The sequence below is a fragment of the Camellia sinensis genome, chromosome 7, assembly GCF_055761805.1.
Source record: "Camellia sinensis isolate YWXY chromosome 7, ASM5576180v1, whole genome shotgun sequence".
NCBI classification, from domain to species: Eukaryota; Viridiplantae; Streptophyta; class Magnoliopsida; order Ericales; family Theaceae; genus Camellia; species Camellia sinensis.
The window spans coordinates 121,099,200-121,110,905 of NC_138967.1; the positions used below are offsets into that span (position 1 = coordinate 121,099,200).

At 36.2% G+C, this 11,706-nt stretch overlaps 1 pseudogene; it reads right to left on the reverse strand.

Annotated features, from left to right (window-relative positions):
* Positions 1-1,811: 1,811 nt before the first annotated feature.
* LOC114295338 (uncharacterized) lies at positions 1,812-11,246 on the reverse strand (annotated as a pseudogene).
* Between the last annotated feature and the right edge of the window lie 460 nt (positions 11,247-11,706).

Below are 11,706 nucleotides of genomic sequence, written 5' to 3' on the forward strand. Positions count from 1 at the left end.
CTGGAGCTCAGCTGGAGCATTTAACCTAGTTAAGACGCCTGGCTCAACTCTGCAAACTATCCCGATCCATGATCCAAACCTACTAGCCAATCAGGCCCAACATCCTACCTTAGGCTAGCTCAGTTGAGCAATCCAAGAAAATGACCCAACTATGATTTTTTAGTGTAAAGTCTTTAAATATTGATTTCTTAGACAATTTTACTCATTATGTCTTCTTTATCAACACCATAAATTCATATATTCAACACCATAATTATCGCTTTTTGGTTTTTTGTTTTTGATCGGTACCGTGATTGATAGCAATAATAGCAATGGCTCCATCTCATAAGTATGATATATGATGTGATTGAAGAGATTATTAAATAGTTTGGAAATACCATTACCTATATAGTTTTTACAACCAATAAAAATCGCAATTCACCTAGCATGAGTTACTTTTGTTTTTTAGTTATTTAATAAATGTGAGTCACTATATTTTACTTGTAAAATTCTTCATTATGTTATTGGTTTGGATCATCACACAAATAATTTCACATGATACTTAGAGAGCTGTGAAAAAAAAATTAAAATTTGGGTGTAATAATTGTATTTATAGACAGAAAAATTCTACTATTTATTTGTTTAACAAAAAATAATTTAGTATTTTACTATTTTGATTTTTTTTTTGTAAACTAATATTTATATTTTTTATATTGAATGTGGTATTTATTGATGGTGATAAAATGTTACTGTTTAAATATTAAAAGTATATAGTAAAATTTTACTGTTAACATAGTAAAATTTTACCTTGTTAGGAATACAATTTTAATATAATTTTTTCAAAATAATTTTATATTCAATATAAATCATTTTTGATATATAGATCCTGTACAAAATGATTCTAAAAATATTAATTTCAACAAAGATGAATATCTACTTAAAAAGTTAGTTTTAAAATGTTGAAATAAAAAAGGGCAATTTCGTCAACATACTACGAATTATGCACGCATGGCGTGAATTTGGGAAAATTCTATTTCCACACACCTAATTAGCTCAAGGCACATCTTTTCTCAATACACGTACCTATTAATTTGATTATCTATTAATTTTCTCAATCCACATACTTAAAGTTGCAATTACACCATTTACTTATAACTATTGTACATACACCACTAACTCTCTTTCCACACACTTTTGATTGACCCTACTTCCACATTGACCCACCCATGCCCTTGAAAAAGACTTTTGTCTAAAGTGAAATTTATTCCATTGAAGACTTGCATAGAAGACCTCCATTGAAGATCATTGTAAATCCTCTAAAATAGTGTTGAATGTAAGACCGTATATGTTAATTTGTTCTTGAGTATGTTGGCGAGGTTTTGGTACGTTACCAATCAGTTTCCACCGCTCCACGTGATGGCACAGAAGGCTATTCCCTGCATTGCTCACTAGTCAGAGAAGTACAACAAAACGATCGAAGAATTGTCTTCCAAGGGTTATACTTGCTTCAGCTACTTTTCTGAAGTTCCTGTAGATGAGGTAGCCAAGACATATAAGCAGGTTGAAGCGGAGAAAGGTCCAGCTCGTGCACCATGTGTTGCCGAAAAAGAAACAGAGATAGAATAGGGAGCAAGTGAACCATGTTTGGTTTGGTTGGCTTTGAATGGTAGTCAGTGGCGGAGCCAGGAATTTAACATAGGGGGGCACCCATTAATTACAATCTCACATTTTTTCTTCCCCAATCAATAATAATAACATAATAATAATTTTTCGAACTAATGTTAAACATTAAAAATTAATATCCATTACGAAAAATTTAAAATTTTAAACTTTTACAATTGACCACGACGAGTTTTCATCTTTTGAAACCTTTCCATAATAGTATCATTGTCAATGCCATCAAAAATATCTCTCTCAATGTAGACAATCAAGCTATCATTTATCCATTCATCACCTATTCGATTCCGCAACCGATTCTTCACAATATTCATAGCTGAAAATACCCTCTCAGCAGTAGCAGTTGCAACATGTAAGATTAATGCTAAAGTCAAGAGCAAATACACCAATGGATATACTTTGTTTCTTCCAGTCTCTACCATTTTCTTAGCAAGATCGGCAATTCCATTCAACATTGAGAACTCACTACTAGATAGCATGTTGATAATATATGTATCAAGTTGATCATTAAGTACTATGAGCTCCACTAAAGAAAATTCTTTGGGATAAAATTCAGCAAGATGAATTAACTTTTTCCTGTCAAAACTAGAAAAAGAGTTAGATGGATTCAAACATGCCACACAAAGTAACAACTCAGTGTTTGACTCAGTGAAATGAGCATTTAGTTCTTGAATTTGCATATCCAAAACAGTGTAGAATAACTCAGCGCGATAGTAATGTAAGTTTGTAATTTCTTGAGCATTGCACCTTTTTCTCCCTCGAGCTACAAACATATCTTCCATTTGGGGAACATCAATTTCATGCTTTTCACAAAAAGAGAAAATATTATCAAGTAAAGATGTCCACCCACTCTCCCTCATCTTTTGGAGTTGTACTTTAGAAATTTGAACTAAATTCATGGCATTAACAATATCTTGATCTTTCCTTGGTAGTGCTTGCGATAACTCACTTGTAATAGCCAATATCGTTTCATCAAATGAAGGTTGAATACAAACTCAAATGATTGAATTGAGTCCAACAATATATTTGCTTCTGCTCGTTGTTCTGAATTTGAACCATCCTCCGAAATCATTTCAAGCACATCAATCACTGTTGAAAACATACTAGCTAAGCTGACTAAAGTACCATAGTGTGAACCCCAACGTGTATCACCAGCACGTTTGACATTAGTTTCTTGATTTAAGCCTTGCCCACTTGATAGCTCTCCAGTATTAAGTGCCTCAGCAACTTTTGCAGCTTGCTTCTCCCTAACAATATCTCGGCGTTTACATGATGCTCCAATAACATTCACCACATTAGAAACCAAAGTGAAAAGTAAAGCAATTTGATTATGATTTTTTGCCACGGCTACAAGTGCCAATTGCAATTGATGAGCAAAACAATGAACATAATATGCACAAGGATTCTCTTTCAGTATAAGTGTTTTAAGACCATTGAACTCACCTTGCATATTACTAGCCCTATCATATCCTTGACCCCGCAATTTGAAAATACTCAATCCAAGTTTGGAGAATAAATTTTCTATAGCTTGTTTAAGCGAGAGAGCATTCGTATTAGCAACATGCTCAATACCCAAAAAACGCTCAATCACTTAGCCTTTTTTGTCAACATATCGTATTACAACTGCCATCTGCTCCTTGATTGATATGTCACGGGCTTCATCAATCAAAATAGAAAAAAGTGCATCACCAAGATTTCTAATAATCACATTGATAGTTTCAAATGCGGCCACATTTACAATGTCTTTTTGAATATCAGGAGATGTCAACTTGAGATTTTGTGGAGCATTGCTCAATGCAACCATTTTGACATCTTCATTATGATCAGCAAGAAACTTGAGAAGTTCAAGAAAATTTCCTTGGTTACTTGAATTTTCAGATTCATCATGCCCACGAAACGCAAGTCCTTGTCTTAGAAGAAATTTAAAGCAATCAACCGACGAATTCAAACGGGTTCGATACTCAATTCGAGCTTGATCAGATTGTTTGAAAAAAATCGTTTCAATATGTTGGTTTTGGTTTAACAAGTCTTGACAGTTACTCGAAGCTTGATTATGAGCACTATTGGGACCTCCAACATGAGTTTGAATTTTTTCTTTTTTCTTCCAATTTGAGAAACCCTCACCAACAAAAGAATCACCACCAGCTTGATCGCCAATATCGGGTTTGAAAAGATAACAACATAAACAAAATGCTGCATCTTTTGCTACACTATACTCTAACCAATTAGGAAATTCACTAAACCAAGCCTGATTAAATTGTCGAAGTTTTTGTCCAAATGATTTTTGTGGAAAATTATGACGAGGTTGACAAGGACCTTTTGGTAGATATGCCCTACGAATTCGGTCTTGATCATCAGCACTATAGTCCGTAATCCGAAGCCATAGTCCTGGATCTGCAGGAAGATCTTCTAAGTTGATTTCTATGCGACTTTGTTTTGCAGAAGAATAATTTTCATCTTTTTCTTGAGAAAGAGATGATTCCCACTTTGATTTTTTTTTGAAATATTTCTCCATGACTGTTTGAAAAAACTAAAAATCAAAATAAAAATTCATAATCAAAATCTCAAACCCCCCACAAATCAAAATATTTAGTTTTAATACAAATCAAAAAATTTAAATTAGCACAAATCACAACAAATCAAAAATTTTAATTTTAGCACAAATTATAACAAATCAAAATCCCTAATTTAAATATTAAGCACTGCAAATTAATATTTTTAATTTTAGCACAAATCAATTCCCTAGTTTTAGCACAAACAACAACAAACCAAAATCCCTAATTTTAATATAAATCACCAATAATTAAGATTCATAATTTTAGCATATCAAAATCTCTTATTTTAACATAAATAATAACAAATCAAAAAAATTTACAAATCAAAATTTAATAAATAATTATAAATTAATACTCATAATTTTTATTTAAAAGTTAAAAAAAAAATAAAGTTACCTGTAAATAACGAAGAGAAGATACCAAGGTTGTAGAGTGGTCTCAAATCTGTGTTGTGTGACCCTAATTTGGTGAATTGCGAGTTGGTAAATTGCAAAATAACAAAGGGAGACAAAGAAGACAAAAAAAAAAATATGAAGATACTTCACAAGTACTGTAAATAAATAAAAAAATAAAGAATTTATACATTTATAAGGTTTTAGAGTTTTAACTTTGTTGTAATTGGAATTGTATGTACTCACCTAAAAAAAAGTTATGTATCAATATTTGATTAAGATTGGAATTCCAAAAAAAAAATAAATAAATAAATAAAAAATATAAAAAAATACAAGCGTGGGTGCTGTGCTAGCGTGTGGTGTGTGTGTGTGTGCGCGCCAGTGGGTTAGCCTCCGTTTGGGAAGTGGGTTGGCTTTTTGGCTTTTTGACTTTTTTGACTATTTTAGCCTGGGCTTAAAAGCTTGGTTTGGGAAGGGCTTTTTGGCTTTTTGGCTTTTTTGAGTTTTTTTGTGAGAGAAGAATGTAATGATTATGGGTTGGATGTGATGTTTTGTTTGTTATGACTAAAATAGCCTATTTTGTTTTTTGTGGCTAAAATAGCCAAAAAAGCCTCCAACCCACCTTCCCAAACGGTGCCTTAATATGTTTGAATGTGCGTTGGAAAGTAAAAGGTAGAACCCATTTTAAATTAAAAAAAAAAAAAAAAAATTCAAAAGTCAGGGGGGCACATGACCCCTTGCGCCCAAGCTGCCTCCGCCCTGATGGTAGTAGTATGGTTTGAGAGTTTCCTAGTGATGTGATGTGTGGAAAAAGTTTGCCTGGTAGTAGATATGTGCATATTGACTACTGTTGGACTTTGAAAAAGACAAATGAGCATGATTTTCAACTTAGATTGTTTGTTCTAGCAAAGTGGTAATAATAAAAAAAAAATTACGATTTATTTTTTTTAAAATCAAAAGGTATAAATTGAATTTTTTTTTTGTTCTTAAATAGAGATTTTTTTCATATATAAGTGTTATTGAATGTCTATTATGGTCATTTTTATTTAGAATATAATTGTCATTAAATTAATATTTCATTTAATGTATTTCTTAAATTAATTAAGTGTGTGAAAATATAATTTCTCGTGATTTTGTCGTTGGTGCGAAAATAGTAACATGTATGTATGTCCTATTTGCAACAAACTTATGTGATAAGGGAATTGTTTAGGGGTAAGTATGGTTCGGCTCAGTGTAAATTAATATTAATTTATTATTTACTATTTTATAAATTTTAAAATCAAATCAATTTATGAAAATTTTGGAATTAATTTGAACTAAACTATTAAATCACGGTTCGATTTGGTTTGAAAACATGTATTTTAAAAATATTTTTATTATTTATAATATAATCACAAAATATTATTCACAATATATGAGTTATTTATATGATTGTTTAAAATTAGTTCTATCACTATACAAAAATATATTTATAATAGTAGAGAGTTATAATCTATATATATTTGATACTAATGAAATATTTTAGTATTTACATTCTGTAATAAATTATATATATAATCTAAACAGATTGGTTTGGTTCCAACTAGATGTTGGGAAAAACTACTCACATTACATAATTTCACATTGCATATCGCAAAATTATGAGATGAACAAAACAAACCTTCAATTCTAGAAAATATAACATGCTGAATAAAATACAGATAAAATATAAAATGGTTAAAGGAAGCAAACCGAAGCCTGTGTGATACCACAGTCTCCTTAAAATAGATTCGCCGCCTCACCGTTGGGTGTTGGAGGTACGCCGGCGTCTACTTCCCAGGATACGACGGTTTTTACCAGGTACAACAGAAGCACCTTCTGATTAGCTTAGCGAACTGACAACGGCAGCACTCTCTCTCAGGAAGAAATTTATAGGAGAAGTAGACTGACAGGGTATGGATGCTAAGGAAAAATTCTATATTTCTTTTCAAGGAATAGGGCCTCCTTTTATACACCATGGGGGAGAGGGAAGGAGCCTCTAGCCATCAAGGCTGGCAACTAATGCTAGCAAAACTGCCCAATCAATTTTGTAAAACTGATGAGCCTTAAATGTGTGAGTTATATACACATTTATGAGGCAATTTCTCATTCAACCATTTTTCTCCAACAATCCCCCACATGAATAAAAATTGACCGAATACAGCAAACGCTCAACATTTATCAACAAAGACTCGGAAAGAGAAAGAGCACACAGACTAACCCTGCATCAGAAAAGGTAGCTGTTGGCCTTGAACCTTTCATAGTGAAAGTCTATCGGATAGACTAGATGACTAGTGAACGTGATGTCTTGAATTGTTCTGTCGTTTATGTAAACCGAGACAATAGACCTCACACAGGAGTTAGTCCAACCATTGTTCTTGTTCTCATTGGTGTGTCCAGTATGGCCCTGGAACACTAGCCTGGTTCTGTAGTGTTTTTAAAGAATTCGGCCTTGGCAATTCTTAAAGAAGCGGCCCTACTTCGCACTCACATAGGTGACCTAGATACGGTATTTCATTATACCACATCACTAAGGTCATTAAAAGTATTAGCTTAACCTTCCACCCCCACAGGGCATCACTGTATAAAGGAATGGGTAAGAGGATTTACCTCTTCAGTGACTCACCCGTTATACGAAGTTAGGTTGTCCCTTTGAACCTAGATCTTGGGATCTCCAGTCAACTAGGTTGGGTTTTCCGTTCCGATAACCTTTACTAAAGGCCTTAACCCCATTCCTCTTGACGACTTTTCTACTAACTCTCGAGTTAACCCTTTGGTTAACGGATCCGTAATGTTGTCCTTAGACTTGACATAGTCTAGAGAGACAACTCCATTTAAGAGTAGTTGTCGTATGGAATTATGTCTACGACGGATATGTCTAGACTTTCCATTGTACATATTACTCTGTGTCCGACCAATCGCTGATTGGCTATCGCAATGAATATTGATAGCTGGCACAGGTTTCGGCCAACGTGGAATATCCTCAACAAACTGGCGAAGCCATTCAGCTTCTTCAGTTGCTTTATCTAAAGCAATAAACTCAGATTCCATCGTTGATCTCGAGATACACGTTTGCTTGGCAGATTTCCAAGACACGGCTGCCCCTCTGAGGGTAAACACATAACCACTAGTGGATTTGGAATATTTTATATCAGATATCCAATTTGCGTCACTATACCCTTCTAGTACCGCTGGGTATCTAGTATAATGCAGCCCATAAGGTGTAACGGATATACCCCAACACCCGCATAATGCCCTTCCAATGAGTAGCATTAGGATTACTCGTGTATCTACTCAACCTACTAACAGCGTAGGCGATATCCGGCCTTGTACAACTCATCAGATACATCAAACTCCCAATGACCCGAGAATATTCTAGTTGAGAGACACTCTCACCATTATTCTTGGTCAAATATAGACTTAAGTCTACCGGTGTCCTAAACATACTTGTATTTGACTTTCCAAATTTCTCAAGTATCTTATTAACATAATGAGCTTGAGAAAGTACAATACCACCAGATGTTCTGGTGATCTTAACACCCAGAATGACATCTGCAAGGCCCATATCCTTCATGTCAAACTTAGAGTTTAACAATCTTTTGGTAGCTTTAATCATTTCATCATTGCTACCAACAATGAGTATGTCATCAACGTATAGACACAAAATGACATAACCTTTGTCAATGTCTTTAACATATACGCACTTATCACACTCATTGATTCGAAACCCATTGGACAACATTGCATTGTCAAACTTCTCATGCCATTGTTTGGGAGCTTGCTTCAAACCATACAATGACTTGACAAGCTTACAGACTTTCTTACTTTGTCCTGGAGTTGAAAACCTCTCGGGTTGCTCCATGTAGATTTCTTCATCTAAATCTCCATTTAAGAAAGCTGTCTTTACATCCATCTGATGTATTTTTAAACCACGTAAAGCTGCTATTGCAATCACCATGCGAATGGATGTAATCCTTGTCACAGGTGAATACATATCAAAGTAATCCAGGCCTTCTCGCTGTCTGTATCCTTTGATAACTAGCCGAGCTTTATATTTGTCAATTGACCCATTCACTTTCATCTTTCTTCGAAAGATCCACTTACTCCCCAAGGCCTTACTGCCTGGGGGTAGATCAACCAACTCCCAAGTATGGTTCTGTAAGATGGAGTCAATCTCACTCTTAATTGCTTCTTTCCATAAAGGACTTTCAGGTGAAGTCACAGCTTCATGGAACGTTCGAGGTTCTCTCTCTAACATATAAGTCAAGAAGTCTGGACCAAAGGACTTTGTGGTTCTAGCCCTTTTACTCCTTCTTGGCTCATCTACTTCATCAGCTTGATCATCTACTTGATCAGTTATTTGATCAGTTGTTTGATCATCCATGTGATCATCTATGTGATCATTATTATCGTCAACATCTTCTATTTCTTTCATGGAACTCGGAACCCTGTCTTGGGGACGACACGGAAATACATCTTCAAAGAAAGATGCACTTCTAGATTCCATGATAGTATTCTTGTGTATATCTGAAATATCAGACTTGTGCACAAGAAATCTATATGCACTACTATCTTGTGCATAACCAATGAATATACAGTCCACGGTTTTCGAACCTAACCTAATCCGCTTGGGTGTAGGTATTGCCACTTTTGCAAGACACCCCCACATTCGTAGGTATTTATATGAAGGCTTGTGACCTTTCCACAACTCATATGGAGTCTTGTTCATTTTTTTCCGTGGTATTCTATTAAGAATATAATTCGCGAAGAGAATTGCTTCCCCCCATAAGTTCTGTCGCAACCCAGAACTTATCAACATTGCATTCATCATCTCTTTTAGCGTCATGTTCTTCTGCTCAGCAACACTATTTGACTGAGGCAAATAAGGCGCTGTGGTTTGGTGAATAATCCCAAATTGAGCACAAGTCTCGGCAAACGGGGATTCATACTCACCACCATGATCACTTCTCAATGCCTTGATTTTCCGGCTTAATTGATTCTCAACTTCATTCTTAAAAAGAATAAATTTATTAATAGCCTCGTCTTTGCTTTTAAGCAAATACACATAACAGTATTTAGTGCAATCATCAACAAAAGTGATGAAGTACTTGTTGCCACCACGTGATTGTACAACTTTCAAGTCACACACATCACTATGCACTAAACCCAAAGGCTAGGTACTTCTTTCAATAGAATGAAAAGAAGACCTTGTCAATTTTGCTTCTACACAAGTTCCACACTTGTGTTGTGGATTAATCTTGAAAGATGGTATGTGATCTAACTTGATGAATCTACGTAAAGAGTCAAAATTTACATGACCCAATCTACCATGCCATAAATTAGGGGACTCAAGCATATAAGCAGAAGAAGAAGCTTTCTCATTAATCTTAGGGATAAGTGTCATTACATTCAATTTAAACATACCACCTGACATATATCCCTTCCCCACATAGACCCCGCCCTTGGTCAACATGACCTTGTCTGATTCAAACACTATGCTGAAGCCATGCTTGCTTAGGAGAGACCCCGAGACAAGGTTCTTACGAATGTCCGGCACATAAAGGACATCGTTCAAAGTCAGTTCTTTTCCTAAAGTCATCTTCAGGATCACCTTGCCTTTACTCTCAACAGTTGAGGTTGCAGAGTTTCCCATAAACAACTTCTCCCCGTTTGAAACCGGTTCGAAAGTTGTGAACATTCTCTTTTCTGCACAAATATAGCGAGTGGCCCCAGTGTCCACCCACCACTCCCTCGGATTTGACCCCACCATGTTCACTTCTGACACGACGGCTGACAGATGCATGTCGTCCATATCGTGTGACAATTCCTCCATTTCAGCCATATGTGCCCGGTTTTTGTGTTGCGGAGGGTTTTTCCTGTAGGGCTTCTTCTTCAGACAATCAACTGCCCGATGCCCGTCACTTCCACAGTTGAAGCATTTGCCATTGAACCTAAAAGTAGGCTCCTTTGGCTTGTAGGCTGGCCTTTTGGAGATTTCTCCTCTAGCCCCCAACTTTGAGCTTTTGCTTGTCGGTGGTTTTTTCCTCGCCCCTGAGGACTCGCTATGCTCAACCATGTTGGCTTTGACAGTGGAGGTACTCCCTCCTTTCTTCTTGTTGTCCTCTTCAATCCGGAGCCTGACAACGAGCTCTTCGACTGTCATCTCTTTTCGTTTGTGCTTTAAGTGGTTCTTGAAGTCTTTCCAGCCGTTAGGCAGCTTCTCAATCAAAGCAGCTGCTTGGAATGACTCACTTAGGACCATCCCTTCGGCATGTATCTCGTGCAGAATCACTTGGAACTCTTGGACTTGACTCATGACAGTTTTGGAGTCCACCATCTTGAAGTCCAAGAACCGGCTGACGATAAATTTCTTTACCCCAACATCCTCGATTTTGTACTTTTTGTCCAAGGCATCCCACAACTCCTTAGCCGATTTCTTGGCATAGAACACGTTGAAAAGCGGGTCTGCCAAGCCGTTCAGAATGTAATTCCGGCATAAGAAGTATGCTTGTTTCCAAGCGTCCAGAGCCATGAGCTTTTGTTTATCTTGCTCGTTCTCCTTTATGGCTGGTACATCATCACTCAGAAATCTCGCAAGGCTTAGAGTAGTCAAATAAAACAGCATCTTCTGCTGCCATCTCTTGAAATTCACTCCCGTGAACTTCTCCGGGCGCTCGTGATGATTGAGCGGTCCTCCTGGAACAGCCGGAGTAACAATAGGAGGATTGACCACAGAGGTCACAGCAGGGGTTGGCAAGCCAGTTGCCCCGGGGTTCGGATCCCCACCAACATTAGCAGCAGCAGCAGCATCAGAGACAGTTGCCATTTCAAAAAAATTACAGCAGAATTTTCACTATTCTGTATTTCCAGAAATCAAACTTAATACTAGAAAATCCCACAATTGGAAATTTAATTCAAAACTAGTCTCACCACGCAACCTAGAATCGAACATGGTCAGGAAAGTTTTCAAGAAGACTGGAGGGGTCACACCGGTCCCACTTAAAACCCAGTTAACCTTAGACAAAACTTTCAAGAGCATGTTGACTCCTAGTCCATGGGAAACAACTTTAAGAATTAAATTTTTC